Source organism: Cynocephalus volans, chromosome 14 (genome assembly GCF_027409185.1).
Source record: "Cynocephalus volans isolate mCynVol1 chromosome 14, mCynVol1.pri, whole genome shotgun sequence".
NCBI classification, from domain to species: Eukaryota; Metazoa; Chordata; class Mammalia; order Dermoptera; family Cynocephalidae; genus Cynocephalus; species Cynocephalus volans.
Window position 1 is genome coordinate 40,891,788 of NC_084473.1, and position 13,114 is coordinate 40,904,901.

The 13,114-nt window shown below is 38.1% G+C and overlaps 1 protein-coding gene across 5 annotated transcripts in view; it reads right to left on the minus strand.

Moving 5' to 3' along the window:
* Nucleotides 1–13,114, minus strand: part of THADA (THADA armadillo repeat containing) — a 340,163-nt gene that overhangs the window by 151,817 nt on the left and 175,232 nt on the right. The window lies entirely within an intron of this gene.

The window sequence follows — 13,114 nt, forward strand, 5'->3', positions numbered from 1 at the left end:
ACTACTTATCGGGCATTTACAATGAGCAAAAGCACCATGATAAGTGCCATGAAAAATAAGATAGTCACCATTGTCTTTGAAGAGCGCATATACTCTGATTGTCAAGATAAGAAGTACATTTGAAAAGATGACAAAAAGCATAAGACAGTACAAGAAAAATGATAAGCACGTGATCCTGACATATGGCTACGGGAAGTCAGAGGAGGAAGGATGGAACTCAGGAAAGCAAGCATGATTCAAGTAGGCCAAAATAAACCAGAAAATCATTTCAACCAGCGACAGTGGTATAAAGCAAGGGTAGAAATGTTCAAGGTATAGGTAGATGTGCCTGGTTAAATTAAAGGCTCGTGAATAACAGCAGAAATTAAGGTTGAGAAGTGGGTCAGGCCATACTGGGGGGGAGAGGTGGTGCCACAAATAACAGGCTCCATGGACTAAACTTATCGTTAAGAGAACAGATGGAACTTCAAGTCACCCAATCCTTCCCTTTGGGCTGACTCACACCCAAAGAGCTAGAATAAAAGCCAGTTCTTAAATAAATGAAAGTCATGGATAAGTGGTATTTTGAGATTCTACAAAAGTCATCGGAAAGGCAGGTCGTCTAAGGGGCTCTTGATGTGTAAACACTCAGAACCTAAGAGGCCACAACCATTTTGTTAAAACTGTGCACTTGAGACCCTTCACAGATATAGGATTGACTGAGGAGAAAGTCCAATATGGTAAGTCCAAGCTTAAATAAGGTCTTTATTAGAACTCTCAAGACTTCATAATCTTTCATCCAATTAAAAAAGTAACTTATCTTACAGAAATGTATTAGATGCCAAGAAAAGGATAGGCAAGATCAAAATATGGTAGACTATAGGAAAAAGAGATAGCCTCTTGACTTTTCTCAAAATTAATCGGTGTTTGTTTCAAGAAGGAACTACTGCTAAGATCTGGGCCATTAGGGCCATGTGGCCATGTAGGCTTAGCACATAGTGGGACAGAGCCCTAGGATCAAAATGTTTCCAACATCCCAGAGGTAACATCTACATTTATCTTAATATGACAATAAAAGTATAGATACAATTTCTGTACAAATGAAATGATCTGAGCAGAATTTCATCATGGGGGTGGTGGGGAGGAGGAGGTAGGTAGAGAAGAGAAAGAGGTACAGGGTAAGTGAAAACATCGTTGTCATTTTCCCCCCAAGAGGGTAGGTCATCAGGTAGATCCATCAGCACATAGTTTCAGGATGGAGACGTGCTCCCCTCACATCATACTATGGGAAGACATTGAGGGCTGAGGTTACAGTAGGTAGTTAGAGAGTTCCCATTGGCCTTTGACTAGGTTCTGACAACTCACCTACCTTCTCACTTATTTTTCCTTTAAAATGATTAAATGTTTAATCTGTAATTGACAGACAGTAAAGTGTTTGTTTTGGCCTATGGGACATTGGAGATGGGGAGAAAACTTCATTTGACAAAAGAAAATACTCTGAAAATGCTTTGAGATTTAATTAACAAATGACCTCACTCAGCACAGCATAGTCATCTGTTGGAAGCTTCCCAACTGTCTATCCCCCACCCCTCCAACACACACACTTTGTGTTATAGTGTGTTTTATGTTACTGAAAGGGCTCTTGTATATAAATGTTTCTTTTCAAATACAAATAACTCTGACATGGTTACAGATGTTTAGTTTCCAATTAGCAGTAACTGTACACTAAAGGATGCCCCTCCTTTTGCTCCCGAACTTTTGAAAATGATGATTTCCCAAAGGAATCCGGCATCCATACAGGAGAAAGAATAGAAAGTAGGAAAAGTGCCAGAATTTTCTGCTTTCAGATACCCTGTGTTAGAGTACTTTCCAAATGCACACAACCAGGTTAAAAAGCAAAACAAAACCTCTCCTCAAAAAAGTAATGCAATTACCAAAAAAACAGAAGCCAATCTAAAGCAATATTTAATTAAGTAGCATTCATTACAAAGCAATGATTAAAAGTAATTTCAAACTCCTTTCTATTGCAAATTGTTTAAATATAAGGATAGATTATAGCCAAATTCTCTCTCTCTCTCTCTCTCTCACACACACACACACACACACACACACACACACACACACACACACACACACACACACAAAATCACTAAGCAAAAAAAAATTTCCAGTTACTGTTTTGTCAGCTATTAGGGGCAGGGAGTAGATCTAATGAAAAACTTTAGAATCTAGTGGCTATAAGAATAGAAAATTAGAACACATGGGTTTTCATTCTCCTTTGGACACTGAGTTTTTTGAATTGGACAAGTCATAGTAATCTCTCTGAGTCTCAGTCTAGTTGAGAGTGGTAGCAACAATTTATACCCAGTACTCCAATGTGATATCTAAGAGAACATTCTAAGAAGAAAGGTGTTCTGTAAATACAAAGTTTTTAGTGCACTGCACCAGTGTCTAGTATAGTATCTACCAGCTACCAGCATATTCTAGGAATTGCAGGCCCCCCAGGGGCCTCAATGAGAGGATTAAGACCATGCAGTGACTAAGTGAATCACTGTGCAGTAACACACTGTACCCCACAAATATATAAATGCTTTAAAAAAAAACAGACTATGGGGTGAATTCTGTACTATTTCAAAAAGGTAAAACAACAAATCGATGATATCTAGGCAAAGAGGTCCTTTTTTGGCTTGCATTAAAAGTGATTCTCAACACCAAGGTCAAGGGTTCAGAGTCCCATATAGGCGAGCCACCAAAAAAACAAAACTGATTCTCGAGAAAAAGTCTCAAACCCTTCTGAAAGAAGTGGGACAGCCTCTAAGTACCAATTTCTTTCTGTGAAATAAAACAAACACATTTGGGGTCTTTGAAAATCATTTCCTCAATAGCCTTAGCTGTGCTCTAAGTCTGAATACTAGATCTTTTGTAGAAACACAGTCACTAACATCTTTTAGCCTCTATCCCCTTCCACTCAAATATACCCTTTCCATGTTCATTTTAATCACATATTTATTGATTGCCTGCTGTGTTCTCAGCACTGTATGACATGAGAAATGACATATTTGTAATAGTAATACCTGCATCCTGCAATGGTACAGCCCTTGGCAGTTTATAAAGTGTCTGCACACCTGTGATCTCTTTACTACACAACATTCCTGTAAGACAAGAGGGCATTATAAACCTAAATTAACAGATGAGAAATAAAATGAAGATCAGAAAGGCTACGTGGATTCTCAGGAGGTATAAGCAGCAGTTGCCCAGGCCAGAACTGTGATCTATGGCTCCAGGATAGAGCTCTTTATCTACCTCAACCTGTAGCTCACAACCGGAAACCACATACTGGGCTAGGTACCAGAGAATCAGAGAGAAATGTCACTGCCTAGGCCACAAGAAACCTACAGTCTAGTGGAAAAGATAGAAAAAGCAGCCAGTGATTCTCAGGGCCATGAGAAGTAAACACAAGCTGGGTAACTGGGACACCCAGCAGGAAGATGGGTAGTCTAGGAGATCATGCCTAGCTGTGCCTAAGTGGGGTCGGGCAGAGAACACCTGTGTTGGGAAAATGGAACAATTTGGTCAGGCTCCCCTCGCCTCTGAGCCGGTTCAGGGTGATTCGGTAAACACTGTGTGTTTGGGTGGAGTAAGTGCACCTGCAAGGCAGTGCCGCTTTGGCTGGTGTTTTACTGCCTCAGGCACCCGCCCTGTACGGCCATGTTTTTTCCAGACCTGCAGCTTCCAATGACCATGTGGCCGGTTGCCTAGCTCAGAGACCTGAGTGAAGGGGTCTGGTGACCCAGCCTGGCGTGGAGGGGTCTGGTGACCCAGCCCGGCATGTGAAGGGTTTGTGAATGGGGTTGAGGGGTCTAGGAGCTCCAGAGCCAGCCCAGGCTCAACCATCGGCCCAGTCAGTGCAGGATTACCAGCAGGTGAAAGAGCCCAACAACTGGTATGGTCGCCCAGCTTTACAATTGGCATCATGAACAGGATTAACAGCTAGACGATTGGCACTGTGAGCAGGATACACAACATCAGCCTTAGCCCTAGCCTCGCAGTAGCCAGACAACCTGAATTTGGCAAGAGGTACTTCTTCAGGCCTGTAACTTTCCTTACATTAACCCAAATTGCCCCTCAGTGCACCCTGATAAAAGGAAGGGAACTGAGGTTAAATGCCTACTGTGTGCCAGGACTGGCTGCATGCTTTAGACATACTATTTCATTTACTCACTAATCTTCATTACAATGCCAGTGTCATTTTCCCTATTTTAACATGAGGAAGGTGTGGTTTCCTAACATACCATGGGTCATAAAACTAGCAAGTGGCAAATCCCACATTCTAATTAGGGTATGTGCACCTGCAAAATTCAGTCTTTCTTAGACTTTACAATATCAAAATTTCCAGAGCCTTGGAAAAGCCAGACGTTTCCAAAGCAACCTATTCAACCTAATTACACTGAGGTACAAATGACTTATGGAACCAAACAGCCTCTAATTGGTAGACTATGAAGCAGAAAAATAAAGATAATGCTGATAACAGCTAATGTTTACAGAGTATTTACCAAGAACCAGACTTAGTGTTAGAAGCATTGTATGTGATACATCACTTAAACCTTACAAGGCAGAGAGGCTGAAAGAAAATTTGAAGGCAACGTGGGGGGTGGGGGTATGTATTTTTAAACTGAGAGGACTTTAAGGCCTAGTAGCCTTGAGGGAGGCCCTGTGTTTCAAAGGAACCAGTCTTCAACTGTCTCAGAATGGCTTCTGGATCCAGCTACTATCCCCTTCTACTCTTCCTCACTAACATAATTAATGTTCCCCCAGTTCTTCCCCAATCTCAGAAACTCTGCCAGTCCTGATCATCATTTTTCAGGTCAGGCTGTCCCATGTACAAAACAGAGCCACTCCAGACTTCTGCTGACAATGAAAAAGACCATCCACTTGCTCTAGATGTCCCTACTTGATCAAGGGGTTAGCATCTTGGGAGCTGGGCTGAGTTCAAACAAGCTATGTCTGGCCCACCCTCAAGCACCTCACTAAACATACTCAAAATGCCATGCCATTATGATCTGCTTCTCATATAGCATGGCTGTCTGCTCTTGGAAAACAGTCATCTACTGACAACCCAAAGTCAACACAACCCTACCTTACAGAGTATCACTGAAGGCTGGGTAAGAAGCAACAGGCTGAGGTCTCAAGGTATATTATTTTTAAAAAAATCTTCTATACATGTTTTGTCAAGTCAACTACTATTTCATCCTTAGTGCCACTGCACATTGCATTCATTCTCTGAATTCTGCTAAGGTATACCTTTTTTGTGAAATCTTATTATACCTCCTCTGGTCAGAATTAATCATTTCCTTCCCCATGCCATTACTGTAATTGCATTTTTAGCTCTGTCAGATGTCAGTGGTGCATCTCATTTACCTTTCCCACAGTAGCTCTTGGATATCATCATGTCTGCTAGACTGAAATGACCTTGAGAGCAGAAACAGCGTCTTCATAGAGATAGAGCACGTAGGACAGGACTTAAGAAAATGCTGTAGAATGTAGCAGACCCAAGTTTAAATCCAAGTCCTGACACTGACTAGTTTGTGACCTTGGACAAGTCAGTAAACCGTCTAAGTTCTTATCTTCTATAAAACGAGGAAGAGTAACTACTTCACAGGGCTCTTGTGAAACTTGAATGGGATAATACAAGTAAAACACAATGTTCATCAGACAGGTAGTGATCAATAAATGGTAGCTATTACTGAATCTAGGAGACAGAATATTTGAAAACTTAAAACCTTTATGCACATGTACAAACTCTGTTTTCTCTAGTGTTCTGTCTCAACAACTAGCTGAGGACACAGAGCCTTGCCTGTACCAAACAGGCTCCTAGTGCCCACAAAGATCTACCTTTCTATCTCCGCCTAAACGAGGTGGAAAGAAGAGGAGGCTTGAGTTTCTTTGGGGCCTACTGACTTGTTTATGTCAGGCCTACTACCTTTACTCTCCGTGTCCAGGGCCCATATCTATTTCTGTCAACTTCAGTGCTATTACACCAAAGACTTCTTTTTCCCTTTTGTTGCATGAGGTTTCTAGTTTCAAATCTTGCCTTCAGGAAAACATGTACATGTGTGGATATGTATGCACACATAAAAGAAAGGAACCACTAAATCTGTACCAAGCGAATTCAAAAAAGCAGATATTTCAGCATGTCCTGTGACTTTCAAATGTTTTTGTTATAAATGTGGCATTCCTGAAGCCTTTCTTCCCCATTCTCAGGTGAGTTCAGTGATGGTCAAGGTTGCCGGATTCTCTGTTTGTCCTTCCTGTACCAATTTTCAGTTTATCAAAGGATCTACCACCACCTGAACTACGTGCTCCTTTTCCTGCAACTCAAACTGCTAGCACTTGAAAGTTGCATTTACTGTAATCTTGCCTTCTGCACAGCTCATGAGTTTTGTTTTCAAATATACTTCTTGGAAGAGAAATGATTTTAGGACTTTTGAAGTTTGATTTTTTTAAAAAATCCTTTGTTTGGGTAGTGCGGAGTAAATAAGACCAGTAGATAGTAGCTAAGCTAAAAATTACACATTTCCAGATCTTATGGAATAAAAACAAAACTATGTATCCACAGGTAGAATGTTTAGTTTAAACATCTGTATCTATTAGGCAGCTCAAAGCAGTAATTGTTCTTTGCAAATTAACTCTAATCAACATGTTAAAATCTTTTTTTTAAAACATTTTTTATGAAGAAATGCCAGCAATAACAAGCCACAGTAGAACATCTGAAAACTGCATGTGACTTCTTGGGACAAGCCCGACCACAGAGCCTAAACCTTCAAAGATGCACTGTTTGAGGTCACCTCCACTCTTGACTCCAAGTAACCAAGCCTTTACCCAGACTGACTAGCCCACTGGCTATTAATTCCAAGGTGTGAAAATAGCAGATGCTGGGAGCTAAGAATTTGCCTACATCACCTGGACATCACTCCACTTGCCCTGCAAGAACTGAGCACAGCACTCTGCCATATAATGTGGCAAGGACACAGGGTCACAGATGCAATGGCAATGGCTGCTTACATCCATACCATTCCTTTTAGTGCTAGAAAATAAAGTGAGGGAATTTTCCAACAAGGAGGGGAGAAGGTATACAATGTGGTACTTAAAAAGCTCTTTGAATAATGCACTTTAATTATTCAGAATTACAAATACTTCTTAAATAAATGAACAGATGCATACTTCCTAAGTGCTAATCCCTCGTTATTGCTAATATCAAAACATAGAGATGAGGTATGAAAATTATATTTCATCTGAAACTTTGTTTAAATCTTTCATCATTTTTTGCCTAGACAACAACCAATACAATTTGAAACTAAGTTTTTCAGATTACAACCAAATGTTTTAGACAGCTGGAAAAGAGATTTTTCTCTGGAGCACTAAAATGTGGTATACCTTAATAATAATTCATTCCTGACTCTGGGAAAAACATGGAAAAGACTTCATAGCAACATACACAAAAAGACATTGGAAGCCATAGAAATTAAAAGGGAATCATTAATTTCAGTCTTTATCTAAAATAAAATGGAGCATTACAAAGTAAAATATATATAAAAATCTAACATAAACAGTATAAAACTCTCCCACGCAGATGAAAATAACCACTAGATTTAGTTTGACATTTTGGCATAATCTTCCCTCCCAGTCCATCTGTGGGTTTTCTCTCTGACCCTGTATCAATGAGCCGCACCCTGGTCTACTGGTATCCTCATACAACAGCTGGAAAAGCATTCCGGATCTACCCTTGGGGCTCTCGGGCTGCAATGAGCTGCGTGCAAGGCAGGAGCTCATGGTTGCAGCTTATGCAGACTGAGTGAAAGAGCTGCACAATCCTCTCAATCAGAAAACTCCTCACAATGTTTCTGCTCTGGCTCCACAAAAGACCAAGAGATGAGTACATTCAGCCAGCCATAGATTCTTTAAATGTGCTAAACATACCTGGCCTCAGCATGTCTTCTCCCTTTCTTGCAGGTAGTAGACAGGTCTGAGAAATCAGTCCTGAACAAGCTGGGTCTCCTTCTGGTGTTGGTCACTGCTCAAAGGCCAAGTTATCAAAGTGATTTAATACAGTTGAAACTCACCCCCATGAACCTTTAGAGCAAGTGGTTCCATATTTACAGGGAGTGATTCTTAAGTTTGCAAACACAGGCCTGGGTGGTCAATTTAAAAAACTACACAAAACTATAGAGAGAATTTACCACCTTCTTTTTAACCCTACTATATATTTGGGTGGAAAGGTTTAGAAATAAACATTTTTATTCCTATTAAAAAAAATTTTTTTTTTCTAGTTTTCAAATGTTCCGGAACCTATGACACCTCTCTAATGCCACATTAAATACAAATTTCTCATTCTCGATAAAAAGTACCCTAACCTAGCCCAAGACTGGCTGGACAAATCAAAGATGCCCAATAAACTTTTCTTCAACCAATTTAATTTAACATTTCAGGTGATTATCTCTGAAACGATATTAGAATCTTGTAAAATCTAAGCATCCTGTGAGTCAAATGAGTGTTCAACATACTGATAATTAAGAATATGTTACATTTCTGAAAGATTCCAATACTCATGCTAAAACCCAAGGAAGGAAAAAAGGAACAGAACGTAGAACATTTACTGAGTGTCTGCTAGATGTCAGGCAATGTGCTAGGTACTTTCAAAATTCTTATCTCATTTTTAGTACTCAGATAAACCCTTTGAAATAAGTAGATAATTTATACATATATTTCACTCTAGATCGTCTAGTGGCAACATGTATGGAATGATGAATTACCAAATAAAATGTAATCACAACCAAATAAAGTGCTTTGTGCCAATTTCTTTCTCTTCTGATAATGAATGTAGAATCCTTTATAAGCAATTTATTCCATTAATTCCAATGGTTAAAACTCATATTTGCAGATCCCATACATAATGAATTGGTAGAGCCTAAATATGCTTCCTGCTGCTCTAACTAGTGCTTAACAAAACAAAGCCTAAAGCTTTAAAATGTATTATCGTCAAGGAACAAAATTTAGTCACCAGGACTCTGAATCAAAGTCATCCACCAAATTGTGGGCTTTATAGCATGGCCATCAAACAACAGTTTATGAAGAATCTCACATCAGATTGAAGCAGGTTCCACAAAGGCTGTGGCAGTGTTCCCTGCTGTCCTTTATCAATATTGATCACCTCAGGTCAAATCATCTACAGTCATTCAGAGTATAGTAGTGTTTACTTAAGATGAGTTTGAAATGCCTGAGAATAAAAATCTTTAATATTTTTAATGACAAGAAGAGACACATACAGGTCAGCACACAGGCAGAATTTTCATTGGCTTAGGAAAAAATAATACACATAGTCATCAGCTTTAAGTGACTATTCTGAAGAAGTGAAACCTACGCTGAAGCAGAAACACATGATTTCCTTTGTGTCTCTTAAGCAAGGTTACTTTAAAACATTTTTAAATTAAAATATTAGTATCAATGTGGCCACAGGCAAGTTATATAATGTCCTTCTGCATCCTCTTCTGTACAAGGATATTAGAATAAGTGATCACTAAAGTTCCCTCCAATAACAAAATCCTATAACTCAATGGACATTTAAACATTCCAGGCAGATAGCTATCTTTTTTTTATTTTAAAATATTTTTATGACCTCTCTTAATTTGTTCCATTGCTTTATCTCATAATATTGATGCTGATAAAGGTTTTATGTCTAACACTAACCACACACAATCCTTCTACAGTTGGAGCCAATTTTCTCTACTTTGAGCCTCTGCGGAGTAGGAGAACAAATGACCAGTGTTTTCAGCACACAGGAAAACCCTTCATCAACTATACTGGAATCCTGTCATTAAAGCACCCCATACTCATGCCTTGCTTGGGTTACAAGCCCAACTTCTTTAATCACATAGGACCTCTTCCCTAGAATCTAGCTAATTATTTTGCCTCTACAGAGTTAAATGAATCTTCCCAGTACCATCAGCTAAAACAATCATTGGTGCTACTGCTGGTTGAGAGAAATCTGAGCATTTCTTTTAATTTGATTGCTTTGCAGAGATTGCAGTTGTTTTTGCTAAAGCTAATTAATGCCCCTGAATGACCCTCCTCATATTTTGTAGCAACACTTCAAGCTGAAATCAGAAAGAATGAATTTTTTAAAACCATAAAGTACATGGAAAGTTTTGAAAAATTCCAAGAAGTTGTACTTTTTTTGGCCTAGAAAATAGCACAAAAAAGCAAGGGATATTAAGATGTTAGCAATAGACCTGTCCCAGGAAAGATGTCTTTTCTCAAATGAAGACTGCAGGTAGGTAAATTGAGTCATATTTCAGCATGCATACAGCATCCAGACTATTGCCAGCCCAATTTTTAAATACGTGCAGGGAAAGTTTGACATCCTCCTTTGGTAGTCCCAGTGCCCATGTTTAGATTGCCACAGTTGGAAAGTACTTCTTTAATTATACTCTTTCTTGCTGCGATTTAATTTTGTTTTTCTGCTTCTACATGCCAGGGAAATAAATGAACATATGCCTAAAAGATTTCTACCCAAAATATATTCAGAATAATAAGAAAACAAACACCACCATACAAAAATTGGTTCAAAGCTTTGGACAGACACCTAAGCAAAGAAGATATATGGATGGCAAGTAAACACATGTAAAGATAAGCATCCTTCATCATCAGAGAATTTCAAATTAAAACCCTAATGAAATACTACCACACTCACTGGAAAGGCTAAAATTAAAAAGACTGAGAAAACAAGTGTTGGCTAGGATATGGAACAACTGGAACACTTATACACTGCTGGTGGGAATGTAAAATGGTAAAATCACTTTGGAAAACAATTTAGCAGTTTCTTAAAAAGTTAAACATACACTGTCCATACCCATTCCATTTCTGTGTGTTTACCCTAGAAAAAGGAAAGCATATGTCCACACAAAGACTTGTACATGAATGTTCCTAGCAACTTATGAGTAATAGCCAAAATTGGACACAACACAAATGCCTACCAACAATAAGTACATAAACAAACTGTGAAACAAAAACAAAAACAAACTGTGGTATATCTATACGACGAATACTGCTTGGTGATGTAAAGAAACAAACTATTGACACACTTAATAACATGGTTGAATCTGAAAATAATTATGTTGAGTTAAAAGGTCAGACAAAATAGGATGCATACTGTATGATTGATTCCATTTATATAAAATTCTAGGAAATGCAAATTAATCTATAGCGACAGAACACAAAACAGCCATTGCCAGGTGATTGGTGGGGAGGGGGAATGTTGGGTAAGGATAATAAAAGGGGACGGATATGTTCACTATCTTGATAGTGGTGATAGTTTTATGAATATATAAACTTATCAAATTGTACACATTAAACATCTGAAGTTTATTTTATGTCAATTATACCTCAATAAAGTTGTTTTTAAAGAATAACCTCTCCTATACATTTAAAAGTTAAGTTATACATCCTGTCTCGTTTTCCCTTCTCAGCTTTCAGCCCCATCTCCAAAATGCTCCAATCTGCTCATTCTCAGATTAAACAAACCTGGCTATTCCCTTTAATCTTTTACAACCAGAATTAACTTTTTTTGTGCTTTCTTAAAAAATCAAATCAATAAACTTATATCCTAACAATTAATTATATGAGAATTAAAAACAAAAAAATATTTTTTAGGACAATGTTCCAAATCTTCCACATGCTCCTCTAGACAGGATCAGAGAGATTAACTGACTTGTCCAAGCTTACAAGGAAGTGAACAGACAAACTCAGGTCTGACTCCAGAGCCTGTGTTAGTTGCAAAAGCCAGTGTGCCCCAACTCTAAAATATTTTTACCATCATGGGATTGAACAACAATAGTGCATATTAAAAGCAATTCAATTTTATTACTTTAAAGCTCACTTTATCCAAACTATTCAATCAGATAATGCCAATTTTGTTGGGTCAGCTCTAATGAACTCATCTGCATTTAGCAGTACAATTTTCCATGTGGTTAATGAGGAAAAACAGATTTTCCCTCCATCTTTAGTAGATAAAACTTGCTTTCCAATATCTTGAACACCCTTTCAATTTGCTTATTCCATAAAGAAAAGGTACCTTCCAACTCATAACAATTTGAATCACCCCAAATTCTGAAAAAACAGAAGCCAAATCACTGCACTACTATTTAATATAGTCCAAACTGAATGCATAATAGAGACTGCTGGGCAAAGTTTGAAGATGAAACAAAACTGATGAAATACACATATACCCTGCCACTAATTAAAAATATACTAGTGTTACATATAAAATTTCAGTGGTGTTATCTTTGTTCTGAAGCACGGTACATTACCATATGGTTGAAGCCCTCAAGCATTTAATTAGGTTACTAATTTTGAGGAGAATCACATTACCTTCAAATCCTTCCCTGAATTGTGACCAAGGCTTAATATATTGATTTCATGGTGATTGTATTTAAGATGGAGAATACTGGTCACATCCTCCAACATGTCCACGTGACTGAATATTTTAGCAGCAGCACACAGTTTGAGACATTAACTAGAAGAAAATTACTGCTAATTTTCACTACAAATTTTAAAGGTCAGGAGATATTTTATATTGCATTTTAAGCATAAGTAGCATTCAAGAAAGTCTTCACAGAAGGTATATACATAAATATGAAAAGAAACAAGAAAATGATTACACCTCATTATTGCTGTCTGAATTCAATCAGTTAATAAATTCAGCCTCAATTCAGTATCATCTTACTCCCCAGCTTCCCTCCTTGCCTGTCAAAAAATAATAATAAAGTCAGTGCAAAATGTATGAGTCATTCTTCAATCATGCCAAGGATATAACCTTCAACCTAAGATTAAAAATAAAGTGCTATGTCTGAAATTCAATACTGTTTAACTTTTGGGTGCTATGGTCTAATAAACATAACATTTCAAAATAAATTAAACAATCTGGATCACTTCCGTTCAATTTTCATGATCTCATCAGCAGATTTCTATAAGCTTTGGCTACATTTGATAGTTTTTGGATCCTGGGTAACTGGTGGAATTTGGCATCATCTAGTTTATAATCTGTATCACCAGTCTGTACAAGACACAGAAAAGTTCTCTA